The sequence below is a fragment of the Acomys minous genome (genome assembly GCF_964271855.1).
Source record: "Acomys minous genome assembly, chromosome: 8".
Lineage (NCBI taxonomy): Eukaryota > Metazoa > Chordata > Mammalia > Rodentia > Muridae > Acomys > Acomys minous.
Genome location: NC_140489.1, coordinates 86183548 through 86197234, shown reverse-complemented (window position 1 = coordinate 86197234; position 13687 = coordinate 86183548). Strand labels below are relative to the sequence as shown.

Genomic DNA, 13687 nt, shown 5'->3' with positions numbered 1-13687 from the left:
CTCCAAGGGGTTTCTGTCTACCTCAACCCTTGCTGTCTTCTTGACCCTTCACACTAAGACGTGGAGCCAGAGTTCAGTGCTGTTGAAGTCTTTCAGGCTCATGTGTGCGCTCCCTCAGTCCTCTGGACTGGACATCACATAGAGACGCCATTTGTTCTTTCCTATTCTCCTTCCAAGGCCCTGATCACTCATTTCCCGATACTGCTTAATACATTTTTGCATAATTGGCCTCTGGGCTGAAAGGCTGTAACACGAACACAGAAAGACCAAATCAAGATTTAAAAAAAAAAAAAAGAAGAAGAAGAAGAAGAAGAAAAAAGAGCAAAATATTCCCATTTCAGATGGAGGAGCAGATGGGGCTCTTGGCACATCCGAGGATTTAAGCTGACCCTAGGCATCAAACTGGTGAAGACAGACTGTCACCAGTGATGAGCAACACTAAAGAGACTTGCTTTCCCTCTCAGCTTGCACTGGGGTTCTGGAGTTCTTGTCTTGGAGCTGTGTGCACTGAAAGGGAAACAGCAGGTCTGCAGATGCTCTTGGACCTGAAAAGGCAGCTGTGGGGTAGACAAGCCTGGATACACTCTGCTCTGCCTGCCTGGGGTCCTTCCAGCTTGGGGAGTTTCACTCTTCTGCCTCACCAATGGAGGCTGGAAATGTAGCCACCTGCCCTTCATCACTACTGCACGGGGGAAAAAAAAAAGATAAATGCATGGGAAGTGCTTTGTGCAGGGGGCTTGCACATAATAGATGCTCAATGAATGTGGCTTCCTTTGTTTTCTAGGTGCTCAGCCAAAGACGTGAATCTCTTAGAAGCTCTCTGTTCACAACTTTCTCTTTTCGCAGCTGGTGAAGATGAGGACCAGGTGGGCAGCTCTGACCCGCTCTTGGATGACATTTAGAAAATAAACTCTGTCTCTATATAGGACGAGTGCAGTCAGCACCCGAGACAGGACTGTCTTATTTTAAACAGGTTTTTTGAGCTCTGCGAATCTTTAAAATGTGACCATCTTGAGCAACCTTTCCACACAGATCTCGAAGCTGTTCAATTATCAGAACACACTCCAATCTCTCTATATATATATCCATTTTCAGCCATTCTATGGACTGACTTCTTTCAGTTGGTGTGAAATGTTCATTTGGATCATTTAGGTGGGGGAGATGCTTCCAACGAATCAAACTCTGTGTCCTTATAACTAAAAATGACAAAAACCAAGAGTCACTCAATGCATGATAAATGCTGAGATGTGGAAGGAAAGAAATGCATTGTGGGATTTATTAATAAAAGTATTTATTATCATGAAGATTGTGACAGGAGAAAGGGCATGAAAGAAGGGAAGTAAAAGAAAACCTGACAGCAGGAGAAAGCAAGGATGAGTTGAGCCCTTTGGGCTTTTTTCTGGCCCCTCCTCCTTCCTGGCCTGGGACTCTCATCACCCAAGGGAGCCACTCCTCCTGCAGGCACAGAATGCAGACACTTCTCTGGGCGGTTTCTTTGTGACCTTGCTCAGCTTTATTTCCTGCAAATCCTTAGGTGCTGCCCCTTTGCCTCTCCAGCTCGTGGGCCAGCACACGTCCTGGATTACACCCGGGGGGGGGGGGGGGGCTTGGCACATGGGATAAGCCGCAAGTCTGCTTTATCATATTAGACACTTTCCTGGTTGCCTGAGAAAAGTGACTTAAGGAACGATGTGCGGATTCTGTGTCACAGCCTGAGGGATCATCACTGTCCGGAAGTCACGGGTGAAGGAATGGCTCCAGATAGAGCAGATGGAGCATGAGGCAGCTGGTCACATGGTGTCCCCAAGACAGAAGCAGAGAGACATGAATGTTGACGTTCAGTTCATTTTGTCCTTTTTATTTAGTCCAGGACTCTGGCCCACAGGGCGCTGCTGCTGCCTGTAGGAGGCCCTGTCTCCTCAGTCACTTCTCTCTGAAAATACGCTCATTAATACATCCACTTCTGTGTGTCTCCCATGATGAATCTAAACCCAGGCAGGCTGGTAATGAAAATTAATTAAATAATCAATCAATGCAGTTATAAACAAAAGGTTGTGTTTAATCTTAGTATTTAGAAGTCTATCATTTATTCCGGCTCCATGTTTCTAGAAGCAGGGGTTAAGGAGACTGGCTAGAAATGAAAGGCCTAACTAGTCATTCATAACTAGTAAGAACACTAAAACAGAGTCATCTTGAATGGAGAGGCCGCACCCCTCCATCTGGGTGGGAGGTCACATGCTGAAAATGAATCATTTTCTAGATTTAGATGTGAGTGGTGAAGGGGGAGAGAGAGTATAACCCAAGACAGACGAATAAACGGAGGTGCCCCAAGGTAGAAGAGAAGTTCGTTAGCTACGTGTTCCCATCACATCCTGGGAAAGCCCAAGAGAAAAGGCATGGACCAAGAGCACACACTAAAAAGCCCAGATGTCAGCTATCAAGACAGGCTCACTCAGAGGCTCTGATAGCTAGGTAACCCTCAACTCTTTAATCAGAAATTCCAGAAGCAGCAGACATTGGAGAAAAGTCTTCAGTGAGGAAGATGTACCCAAGAGCGAGAGTGCGGGGAAAGAAACTGCCCTGCTTTGATATGAAGCATCCACAAAGGCTCTTGTACTGAAGGGTTGGCCTCCAGCCGGGAATTGAATCCAGAAGATTCTGACTGGCCAATGGATTAATCCCTTGATGATTTTTGTAATCGTACTACATACATGGTAGGAGGTGGTGAGGACCAGGAGGCAGGGCCTGGCTAGAGGAAGCACATCACTAGGGGGTGAGGGTGGGGCCTGGAATGGGATATTCTACCCTCAGCCTTACTCTCTCTTTGTCTCTCTCTCTCTCTCTGCTTCCTGGCTGCTATGAAGTGAGCATGCTCTTCCATATCCACCTGTTGAGATGTTGTTCCTCACCAAAAGCAAAGAAGCCAGCCAACCATGGATTGAAACCGTGAGCCCTAGCACACCCTCCTTTTAAACTGCTTCTCTCGGGTATTTGTAATGGGGTGGAGGTGAGCTTGTATTTGGAATGCAGGGTGGCACTTACTACTAACTCATGAGGCAAGAGAGCACACAGAAGAAAACGTTTAAAACTTGATTTGATTCAGGGTTGGGGATGTAACTAAGTGCTGTAGTCTTTGCAAGCATGCTTGTGACCTTAGCTTCAATCCCCAGCACCTCAATACATATTTTATGCATATATGCTTATATATTTATATCTAATATCTTCAAATATAGTGTGGGTCTTCATTCTTTTATAAAAATAGTTATTTCTGAGTACATTAAAAACTACGTTTTACATAAAAATGTACATGTGGGATGCATCGTCTGACCTCTATACCCTTGCTTTCCATAGTAGGATACTCATATTATTCGGAAAACCTAAGTCCTAAGTTAATTAAAAAGATTTGAGAGAGTTCACTCAGGGACCTAAAGGAGAGAGAGTATGACAAAGGTCTGTAGTTTTTGCTAAGTCCTCCATTAGTGCTTTTCAAGTGTTATAGTATTTATCTAGTTATAGTGCATGTGTGTTCATGTAACATGCGTGCACACATGCAAAAGTCAGAGGATAACTTGCAGGGATTGGTTTTCTCCTTCCAGAGAATGAACTCAGGGTTGCAGGTTTCACCTCAAACATCTTTATCCACTGAGCCATCCCACTGGTCCTTTTTGGTCTTTGACTTTTTAAATGAACACTTGAGATGAAGATTGACAGCAACCCACTGGTGTCTCTCTCTCTCTCTCTCTCTCTCTCTCTCTCTCTCTCTCTCTCTCTCTCTCTCTCTCTCTCAACACCTCTTTCCATGATGTCTGACCCTCCTTGACTTATGCCATTCTTCAACTAGGTATCTTCATGGGTGTGTCTTTGTGAGGGCCTCGCTACACTGCTAAAGCACAGATCAAAGGCAGCTAGAAATTAAGACTTCAGGGCCGTAGAGCAGTGGTTGCCAACCTTCCTAATGCTGAGACCCTTCAATACAGTTCCTGGTGTGATGCTGACCCCCAACCACAAAGATATTTTCATTGCTACTTCATAATTGTAATTTTGCTACTGTTATGAGTTGTAATGTAGATGTGTGTGTGTGTTTCTGATGGTCTCAGGTGACCCCTGTAAAGGGTCATTTGGCCACCAAAGGATGGTGACCTGAGGGTTGAGAACTGCTGCCTTAGAGTGACCTCCCATCTACAAAGGCTGTGTTTCCAAGACCCACAGAGGATGCTACAAATAGTACCAACACCAAGTGCATAGTCTCCATTTTTTTTTCAAGACAGGGTTTCTCTGTGTAGCCTTGGCTGTCCTGGAGTCACTTTGTAGACCAGGCTGGCCTCGAACTCACAGCGATCCACCAGCCTCTGCCTCCCGAGTGCTGGGATTAAAGGCATGGACCACCACGCCGGCTTCTCTGTTTTTTCTTACACACCAAACATATAACAAAGGTTACTTTGTAAACAAGGTGCAGTATGAGATTATCAACTGTAGCAAAATCAGATAAAACTGCACTGTAACAAACTCCACAACATCATATCCTTTGTTTGTTAAAACAAAGGGCTGCTGTGCCCAGTGCTGGTGAGGTCTAACAGCCAGCCTGATCTCTAGGATGCTAGTCCTGGGACTAACAAGCAGCCACTGGACAGTAGGTTCAGGAGTGAGTGCCTGCCTCACATCCCAAGGAGGGCTGGCGTGGGAAAGAGTTTAAAGTTTCCTACATCACTTATTTCTACCATTTTCCATTCAACATTTTCAGATTGAAGTTGATGGAACCTTGAGGAATTGAAACCACGTAGTGTTGGAGAGGAGTATTCTTTACCTGATAGTGACTTAAGACACTCGGGGGGAAGTGGGCATGGCTACTGTGTTTGAGGTATCAGCCAGGGTCTGCTCAACTGTTGCTCCATTTATAGGGACAACATTTGTCTTCTGGCTCTCTTCTTCCTTCTCCACTGGCCTTTGGACTGGACTGCATTAGGAGGAAGGGCCTGTGCAGATGCAGGCAGCATGGAACAGAAGGGTGGGCATCTGGAAAAGCCAGCCCTCACTTGAGTCTGTTAGATTGCTCTTCGGCTCACCAGGCCCGAGGAGTTGCCAAAAGCACCTGATCTCACCAGGAGCTCAGGGGAAGGCTGCTTATTCAAGCAAAGAAGGCAAGTGTACATGCGACTGCCTTGCCATGTTTACAGGAGACATAGCATGTGCTGTTGCTGCCACTAAGGCTTCTGAAGGCTGTATTTTAAATCCCCATATGAAACAGCAAATGGAAATACATTAAAATGCTGGTGCCTAGGAGAGGAAATCATCACTTTTCGCTAAGTGGTTAGAAAAGGCTTCACGGATAGAATAATTCTTAATATCAGCCACAATGACTAAGTGACCATCACATTCTTATGTGTTACTGTGGGATGTTTAGGTCTCTCATGCTCCCATTCCAAGGCTACCACTGCTGGCCAGCTCTGCTGTGCTTCCTGAAAGTATTTGCCCCCATACTGGGAGTGCTATTTTGCATAGCTCCATTGTCCTCATTGGAAGTTCTGATCCGCTCCAGAATCTGCAGTATGTCCACACCAGAGACACTTGGCATTGATTGGCATCTACTGGAAAGACCTGCAAGAGAAGCTAAGTGCATGCCTGCCCAGCACACACACCTCTCAGGATCCCTGCTGCTGGAACTGAGACATGGGACTCTGTGTGTGTTCTGAGGCCATCTCTGGCTGTTCTGTGCCTGCCGTCTGTAAGCCTGAATAAGGACTGGCTGGCTGGTGCCCAGGCTCTCCATCCCTTCAATGTAGCCTTGCTGCCTCACTGGTCCCATAAAGTGCAGGGCTGTCAACAGCTAAGTAATAGCGTTTGCCATCTGTCATTTCAAAGAGCGGTTCTCAAACTGAAATCCAGACTCAGTGGAAGTGACGACGCTTCTCTTAACTCAAGTCCAGCTCTTTCTATGGACTCTGTCTCTCACCTCTTGTGGGCCACAAATGCTAATCTAGCCTTGAAGCATCAGCTCTAAACTACAAGGGTAGGGCCTCACAGAGGCACAGCCTCAGCAACCCTCAGAGCCACAGCCCTCAACAGCAGAGGCGAGGTGAGCGTTTGTTTACTTGTGTTGGGGAGCGTTTCTCCTAGTGTTGGGGAAAAGAAGGGTTTATTTTTCCACTCCCATTCACACCAGCTGCTGCGAAGCCGCAATAAAGGCTCTGGGCGCAGCGCTCTGGCCGTAGATCACGGAGAGGCCCAGCTGCAGATGGATACAGCAGCTGGTCCAGAGAGGTACTGTGGCCGCCTCCCCCCACCAAACAGCCAGGCTTGGGACACAGGGAGCAGCTCGCTGACTCTCTCATATCCCTCTCCAGATTTATGAAGCAGGAAGCAGCCAGCCAAAAACACAAAGCAGGAATGGTCCAACTGTTTGCCTCATTTTTTTTTTCTTAAAGCCAACACACACCTAGTTAATCCTTAGCCATTAGCCAAGAGCAAGGACCTTTCTGCTGTAGCTGTCTGCACACTGGATGCTCAGACCCAAAGGCCACTGTTGTGAACATGTCCTTAGGGCTAACCAGGGCTCAGATTCTCCCACCACTGTGGACTATGAAGAGCAGAAGACATAGATGGCATTGGGGCACCCACCGGGAACCAGGCACATGGCAGGCACACTGATTTAGGCTTCTCTACTCTTTAACTGCTCTTTGAGACCCACAGTCAGGAGATCTGGGCATCCTGCTTTAATAGACACAATGGGATGTCCCTCCCCATCAAGGGACAGGCCTATATGTAGAGGTGGCTATGATCTTGAGAGTTTCCAGAGTTACCATTTGACAACGGTGTCCCCATACTCCCTAATGGAGGCTCTGTGGATTTTACTCATTTGTGCCTTGTTATAGCCTGTGTAGACCAAGAAATCTCAGATGAGGTTAGGGATCAGCATACCCTTCTACCTGACCCCCAAGCTGCCCACTTCTACCTCTTGTTTTATATGGAAGAAAACTAAAGCAATGTCCAAACAGCTGTGGCACACAGCAATCTTCAGGGAAGGCTGGGAGTGTAACACACCCTCCATTAGATCCAAACGTTCCTCTTGCTGCTGTGGACTAGTGACATGTGTCACACACGCAGCTTCTTTCTCGCACTCCCTGCTTGTTCCTATGAGGCCATAAGGCCTATCTTGGTGAACTAGTTATGCACTGGTTGAAACAAAAAAGAAGTGAAGGTGACAGGGAGGGGGAAATAAATTGGCACTGACTCTTTGAGACTAAAGAGCTGGGACAAGGCTTAGTCAGTGGAGTTCTGGAGCTGCAGGCACAGGGACCTGATTCCAACTATCCTACTCCATAGAAAAGCTTGGCATGGTAGCAAGTGGTTTTTAACGTCAGCACTGAGAAGGAGGGGACAAGAGGCTATCTGGGCCTCACTGCCCAGTTCGGTTAGCACACTGGACAACTTCCAACCTAGTGAGAGAGAGCCATAAAGCAGTGTAGATAGGGACACACACACACACACACACACACACACACATGCGCCCACACACACACACCTGCACCCACACACACACACTCAAGCCCCTGCACATACATAAAAACAAATGAATTGTTACATGAACATGTAAATTTGGAGAAGCAAAGCTGGGCTGTCTAACAGGAACCAAGTGCTGTTGACTCCCAGTTTGCCCTCAGTACCCATGACACTCACTGGACTTCAAATGGAAAATACTCAGAAACCATGCATTGGTGCTGAGCGTGCATGACTTCCGTCTCATCACTTGGTCCAGGCATCACACCTGGCACAGTTGTGACATTGCAGCCCTCTAAGTGAGGGGTTTGAAGTACGCATGGGCATGGGTTTGGGTGTAACTACTACCTGGTTTTATGAAAGGGACTCAGACATCATTAGATTCCGATGTCACAGACAGTCCTGGAACCAATCGCCTGAGGACACCGAGCTCTGCTGAACTTTAGTGAAAAGTTCTCAGTGTCTGCTGCCTCCTCGTTGCTTGGTGTTCAAGTCTAATGAGTGAGAAGGTCTGGCTCGGGCATGGGTGGTGCCGTTAGCTGTGCTCTTGGTGCTCTGTGTTGGAGACAGAAGATGGGTGCTCTTTAGGGTTTGGTCTTCATTTATCACTTTACATGAATCTCCCTCTTCAAGCAAGAGGGATGTAGTGGAGTGTGGGTACCAGAGACAAAGGAGGAGGTCTTTTTGCCCAAAGCTGAAGCATGACATCCCGGAGGGCAAAAGTAACTAATAAAGCCAATGTTCTCTTGGTTGGAAAATGAATATATGGAAGTATTTCCTGGTGAGTTGCAGTCTTTTCTGCAAACGCCAAGCTTGCAGCACTGAGCCAGGTATCTGAGTGTTGACACAGAGTGGGCCTAGAAGGTACAGACCCCGTTGTTGGATGCTCTCATGGAACAGCAGGGCAACAGCTTTGACATCTGAATCATGAGCTATATGACCTGAAGCTGGGGTTTTCCATGCATCTGCAGGGTTGAGATGAGCATCAACCATGGAGGCCACTGTTATGCAATCAGTTTTTCTTCATTTGTCCTGGATTGGGATCAGTCACTCTCCTATTTCATTCGGTAAACCAAGGACTTCCTTTCACGGAGGTCAACTCTCTCACACTCCCATACTCCTGTGTCCAGCACCCTTCCTAGCACAGAGCACGCCTTGCCAATATTATTGAATAAATTATACTGAAAACGCATTTAAAATAACACATGTGCTCTCTTTGCCCTTCAAGTTCAAGGGGTTTTATGTTGCTGGATGTTAGAGATCTAAAGATAACCATTCTAGAGCCAACCCAAGCTAATGAAAGATAAATAAGTTGGCCACTTCAGAATGGAGTCAAATTGGTTTCTCTAATGTGACACACCTGTTGTTTTCCCTCAGCATGACAGCAGACAGCAATGGTTCTCTGTGATGGCCAAATATTTGCATCATAAGCAGCCAGGAATCGAATGCATTTCAGCCCAAGTCTCTGACTCACTCTCTGAGGCATGGCTTTGACCTTGTGTGCTGCAAGCTCCATGGGGGCTGGAGAGATGGATCAACGCTTAAGAACACTTAACTGCTCTTCCAAAGGATCTGGGTTCAGATCCAGCCACCCATATCAGGTGGCTAACACTGCCTCTACCTCCAGCTATAGGGGACCTGAGGCCTCTAGACTTTGTGAGGACCTGGACTTGTGTGCACATACTCACATGCAGACCTATGCACATATGTAAAAATAACAAAAATGGATTCCTGAGAAGAACAAATAAGGAAGGATGCTCCATGGGCTCTAATGCACAGTTGAGGTGGAGAACCACTGACCAAGAAGCTTGTATGTCCTTCAATTAAAGAAGCAACTTCTGCCATCCCTGTTTGCTCCAGAGCTACACACTGAAAGACCCCACTCATGATCCATTATCAAAGGAGAAAGTGGAAGATGGTTTAAGTCATACAGAGAGGGGATCAAGTTTTGATCACCTCAAAAGTTTTTGAAACTTGTTAAAATTCTTAAAAAACTTGACTTCCCACCATGCACTGCTCAGGACATTGGGCTCTTAGGAGAAGCTCATTTAACATTTCTACAGTTGGAAAAAAAAAAAGATAAAAGAATATTAGCATATGATGTTTTCATTGTTGGCAGTGCCGGTGCTGGGCATCAGCCCCAGGGCCTTTTATATGCCTGGCACTTGTCCTGCTACCAAGTCGTGGACTCAGCCCATGAATTCTGAAAATTCCATCTTAGACTTCTGGTAAAATTGTTGTGTACCTGAACATGGAAGCCCTCACCACTCTGACATACTTGGGAACCTACTGCAAGCCTATTGGAAGGAACCCCAGTCTTCAGACCAGCGGCTTGCCACCATGGACAGCCCTTGGCTTCAGACTCCTGCCAGACTATGCTGACATTGTTGGGATTTGGCACTCCTGTGGAATCAGGCAGTAGCTGCTAAAGTCCACAGTGTCTCAGCATCCACGGGTAAAGAGTCATGTCTGCTGGAATAGCAACTGTCCACCTTCACTGGGTGCAGTCCGGTGTGCACTTGCTCCTGTGTGCCTCAACAGGGCATCCCACAGTGCAAGAGATAATTACAAACTCAGCAACTGCCACTCAAGCGCAACAACAGTCTAGAGTAGAGAGGCTAGGATAAAAGATAGGACAAAGAGGGGACCCTGCACAGGATACTCTACTGTTTCACATCTCTGAGGACTCGTTGGGGACCCTCACATTTTGTGTAGTGACTCATTTATTCTTTCATTGGCCCCAAACACCAGCTTGAAGAGCAGAGAAGAGCACCTGTTTTTAAAGGCAAATGACTGTGATCATTAGCTAATGCCTAATAAAGTGTAGCCTTTAAATGGGCTGTGGAGAACAGATGTTTCCAGGTCTTAATGGAAAAGAAGTATGGCCCATCATACCTCAGAGGCTGACATCCGCCATCACGTGCCTTAGAGCCCAGCCAGGTACCTTCTCTGGGTGTTTGGGCATGATCGATGCGAGTGGCTGCTGGTTGCCTTAAGTCAAGCCCGGTGTCTGCACAGGTCAACATCACCCTCACAAATGCACACCTGCACCGAGCACACTCACACAGTTCTGAGCTACTACGTGCTGGCGATGTTTGAACAGACACAACTACCACAGGTTACCTTTAAAAAGAAACTAACCACTTTGTGACCTTGGGGAGACTGAATAAAATTAGGAACCAGGGGATTAGGAGAATAAAGGGCACATTCATGAAGCCATCTGCATCTGTGCACCACTCACAAGCTGCCCACACCCTGGAAAGCCATTTATGTTGAAAATCCATTTCCTATTCTATAACAGCTAAACAGGATGATTTGGTGCTTAAGTGGAGCTTTTAACTGATATGTTGCTGTGTAGTTAAAAAGAACCCTTTCTCCTCTCTCTCTCTCTCTCTCTCTCTCTCTCTCTCTCTCTCTCTCTCTCTCCCTCTCTCCCTCTCTCCCCTGTAGGTGTATGTGTAAAAACACACAGAGCCAGAGGAGGATGACAGGATGCCATTACTCCTGCTTTATCACTCTCCATATTACCTTGTGACAGGATATTTTACTAAACACAACAAACTCTGGGTAGCCTTGCTGGCCCCCTCCCCTACCCGGGGCTGAGGGACCCACCTGTTTCTACTCCCTGTCACCCCAGTCTTGGGGTTACAGGGATACTGTGGGTACTGATGATCTGGACTCAGGACCTCATGCCTGCGTAGCAAGGACTCTTACCCACTAACCTCCCCAGGTCCACCAAATACAGTTTTTGAAATAGGCAAACCCAGAGACTTTAAAAGACTACCCGATCTGCTTTCATTGCATGACACCCTGCCTCCCTGGGGTCCCCTCCTGGGTTGCCATCTTCCTCATGACAGTTACCCAGGTGTGGCCTCCCTTGTCTTCCTGTCCTGGGAGCCGCTGAGCCATGCAAGAGCCTCTTCCTTCTCCTAACCCAGCGGCTTGGGTGGCACAGCTGCCTCTAGCTGAACCAAGCTCCAAGCAGATAACTTTCAGACACAGTGGGCGGAGCTATAAGCTCTCAAAGCACAGGCCGAGTGGCATAATTCCTTCTGCAAGGTTTTAGGTCCTCATGTGACCTCCCTAAATGCTGCCACCAGCTAGGGACAAAGTATTGAAATACCTGAGCCTGTGGGAGTATTTCACTCTGAAACCCCGACACCCTATTTGATCGTTCCCACCAGCCAGGGTTAGAGTAACAGGATACATAGAATTAATCTCTCTATATGTATGGAAAGGGGATGTATTAGAATGACTTACAGGCTGTGCTCCAGCTTGTCCAACAGTGGCTGCCTATGAATGCAAAGTCCAAGAATCCAGTAGTAGCTCAGTCACCAAGGCTGTGTGTCTCAGCGGGTCAGCAGTATGTGCCAGAATTCCAAAGTGGGCTCTCATGCCAGTGGAGGAATGGACTTGTTAGCAAGAGTAGGAGCGAGTGAGGATGTGAAGAGAGCAAGCTCCTTTCTCCCACGCCCTTTATGTAGGCTACCGCAGAAAGGGGTAGCCAGTTAAAGGTGATTTCTCCCAGCTCAAAGATGAGAGTGTGTCTTGCCCCGCTCACAGATCTGGGTGAGAAGTGCATCTTCCCACTTCAAATGATCTTGCTAAGCCAAAATCCCTCACAGGTGTGCCCAGCCGTCTTTGGGGTTTAGTCAATCCCAGATGTAGTGAAACTGACAACCAACAATATATAGCCGTCACATTGTTCAACTCAAGCAATTAAAAGGATAAAATGAAATTAAAAAGAACGAATGTACGAGCTAAGAAAGACCACACTTGTGTTCTTCAACAGGTAATAATGGAACTAGAGGATGGACCAAGGGCTGGTTTTAAACTTCAGCTGGTGGTTATAACACCAATCTGTGAGCTGCTCTAATCACAGTGACTGCAGGCCTACAGGGAGAAGAAAGGTTAAGGACAGGCTGGGCTGAAGAGCAGAAGGGAATCCCAAGATGAGGAAGAGAAGGCCTCACGCCAAGCGCAGCAGTGGGAAAGTCCTCAAAACAGACCTGGTATAAGTAACCCTCGAGAATTAATCCCATTATTGTACAGCAAGCACCGCCCCCAACATCCCTGGTTTCTAACACGTATGTGCGGAACTTCACATATCAGTCGCGTAGAGCAAAATGTTTCTAAGCAGGAGTAGAAATCCGAGAAGGAGTGGGGGAGGTCTCCAGCCCGCTTGGCAACGCTAAAGACATCAGACTCAAAGCAACTGAGGAAAGAAAAGCAGAGAAAGCTATGCTTCACCTGCACTTAAAAGAATGTATGTTACCAGATGTATATTGCTTAATGTGGATCACCAGGCACTATCCAGGAGCTCAGTCAAGGAGGGCTTGCAGAGCAGGCAGAGGTGATCTGGGAGGGAGATAATAATAGCCCAGTTATTGAAAAGCTACCTATGCAATTCACTGATTGGTTGGATAGGGAGCGGAAGTGCCCCGCAGCTCCAGCCTAAGCCTGTTCTGAATGGAAAATCTGGGCCTTGGGGCTCACAAGAGCATACCCTTTTCCCTCAGCGGCATTTAATTCCAGCCCTCCTTTCACGGGACCCTAGTTGTCAGACTCAGCAAACCCCCATGCTTCGCCTGAGAGTGCAGGGGTCCATGGCTTCCAACCTCAGGAGCTCAGGTACGCCTCTGGCATCTCGCTGAGGTTTACACAGGGCCTGGCAGTCATTCAGGGTGGTTTATAGATACATCAACCCTCACCTGTCTCACAAGTGCATGAGGCCTGCAAGGAACAGACGCGCTAGCGAGAAAATTACTACTGGGATGACGAGGAAAGATCCTGGAACTTGGAAGTGGGAGGAAATTGGTGTACTTCTGTATGTAGTCAGGACAAATCTGTCAAAAATGGGGCTGCTTCTGAAAGACCAAGGGAACCCTCAACTGAAAATGCTCCAGTGACAGAGGGTGACCAGGGTCCAATAAGGCACCATCGTCACACAGCATGGGGAAAACTGTGTTGCTGATAAGGCCTGCACAGAGATACTCTCCAGGAAGGTCATCTAGGTAAACACGCCTACTTTCCTTAGAGAGATGAACAGATGGAGCTGTTTTATTTAGAAAGGTGAAGTCTGGCTGAGTACAGTCTCCTCACTCACATCCCCAGTGTGTTCGGAATTATTGTTTCTGTTTGTTTATCCACACTAGGCAAGCACTCAATCAGCCACCTCTCTCCTCTGTCCTCC

General features: G+C 47.2%; 1 long non-coding RNA gene across 1 annotated transcript; it reads right to left on the bottom strand.

Moving 5' to 3' along the window:
• Positions 1-1274: 1274 nt before the first annotated feature.
• On the bottom strand, positions 1275-11930 carry LOC311603790. The gene is made up of 2 exons (XR_014781264.1): positions 11755-11930; positions 1275-2000 (listed from the first exon to the last, which is right to left on the bottom strand). It is a non-coding gene; the product is annotated as an uncharacterized lncRNA (long non-coding RNA).
• Positions 11931-13687: the final 1757 nt, after the last annotated feature.